The following is a 2,154-nucleotide window of genomic DNA, read 5'->3' on the forward strand; positions in this document are numbered from 1 at the left end:
CGACTAAACAAGAAGCAAATAATCAACATGTTATACAATTCAATCAAATCAATTCAGTTCATCTTTTAGTTAATAATTGTTTTTAATGAACTAAGATTTATCTCACAAGCCCAAAACAGTTCTAAACTAATCTAGTTCTCTAATTGGCACTGGCCATTTCTATCATTTCCCATATAAGATCTAATAGTGAGCTCTGATACCAACACTGTAGCGCCCCATAAGCTAGCAGCTAACTAAACCAAGAGATTAACTAAATAAAGAGGCACTAAGAATCTAAATCATTTACTTAAACATTCAATTAAAAAAATCTTCTATAAAACTTAAACCCAAAACTAACCCCGCTCAGAAATACATACAAAAACTTCTCTCAAATGATACATATACAATAGTCATTTTGTTTGCAAATAGAATAAACAGCATAATAAAGATAGCAGTAGTTAAATAATCAACGGAGTCAACTCCTCGAAGCTTTCGCTCCGCAACTCTGATCTGTCTCTGAAACTGAAAGTGGGAATGGGTGAGTAGAGCTGGCAAACGGGCGGGATGGGTCTGGCTTGTGACCAACCCGCGGGTTACGGGTTAATACCAGCCTGAGCTCGCGGGTTGAAATTCTTCACGGGTGGTCATTTATCCTACCCGCGCCCGTCCCGGGTAAAGCTCGCGGGTTCACGGGTGCTCACGGGTGAACTGGTTTTTGTTGAGTTAACTCGCCAGAAACCGATTTTTGGGCTATTTCCGGCCATATTCAGCCCATCTAAAGTTCCTTTCCTACAACCTAAGTACCTAACATTCATCCAATTCATTTTTATATCAATTCAAAAACTCAAAATTACAAAACTAAACTAATTTTGCCTTTAAAGAAACACAGATACTACTATACTAGTCATTAGTAGTTTAGTACTTAAGTACTTTAGTTACAACTTACAGACTTATAGTTCATGAATCATGATGATATTTCCAAGTTTCCAACAATGAAAATAAACATAGTTTCCAACAATGAAAATAAACCTCCGAGACTGTACCATATTAATAACCACTTCCTGCACAAAATATATATTGTGTGGTTAATCAAAAAAGTGTGAACTGTCAAAAAAAAACATCTCCAATCTCTTTTCTATGCAAATTGGAGACATTGGTAAGTGATAAATAACTGTCTGTCCAAAAAACATTCTCTTTGAGTTGCTCCAACTATTCAATATGAATCTGTAATTTCAAGAAAAAATAAACCAAGCAAAAAAAAGATTCAAGTCAAAAACATGGAATTTGCATAATTACCCCGCTTTATATTGAAGAAGTACGCATACTAACTAGACGCATAAGAACTTACTTCCTCCACATCCTCCACTGCCCCATCCTCTACTGCGTCAGGTTCAAATCCTAATACATCTTCTTCAACAATCACATTGTCCTCATCCATAGCTTCTTTTCCTACATGGATAAAAACAACCAATGTTATAGATAAGAATTAGACATTCAATAAATACAATATTACTGATTTTCTTACCAATTCCATATTCCCAATCACGAGTTGTTATTAACGCCTCAGCATTTTCAGGTAATAAGGAACTGCGAAATCGATCAATCACCCTTCCTCCAATGCTAAATGCAGACTCTGATGCGACGGTTGAAATAGGAATTGACAAAATATCCCCTGCCATTCTTGAAAGTACTGGATATTGTTGTTCATGGTTCTTCCAATAGTTTAGGATGTCGAGTGAATTTAGACAACCTCTGTACGTCTCGCCAAGATATTCATCTAACTCTGACAAGTCAGTTAATACATTACCACCACGTTCCTGTGTTGCAACATATTCCTGCATGAAACAACCTAGAAGTGGGTGAACTATGAATATACGAGTCTTAAAAGTCTTAGAAACAAGCTAACACCATCACATATTATATCCACAGTTTAAAACAAGCTAACGCCATCACATATTACATCCACAGTTGAAAACAAGCTAAATCCAACAATGTAAAGCACTCATGTGACTGCACAGCAAAACAACTTCATCGTCATAATGTGGCATTAAACTTACATCCTAAGGGATTTCACTGATTAGTAAAACCTACTCATGACCACAAACATGATACATCTTAGTTTTGGAGCAGGAGGCAATATCTCTATATTGAGACATTCTATAAAGTGTGGAACAC

The sequence above is a fragment of the Papaver somniferum genome, chromosome 3 (assembly GCF_003573695.1).
Source record: "Papaver somniferum cultivar HN1 chromosome 3, ASM357369v1, whole genome shotgun sequence".
NCBI lineage: Eukaryota > Viridiplantae > Streptophyta > Magnoliopsida > Ranunculales > Papaveraceae > Papaver > Papaver somniferum.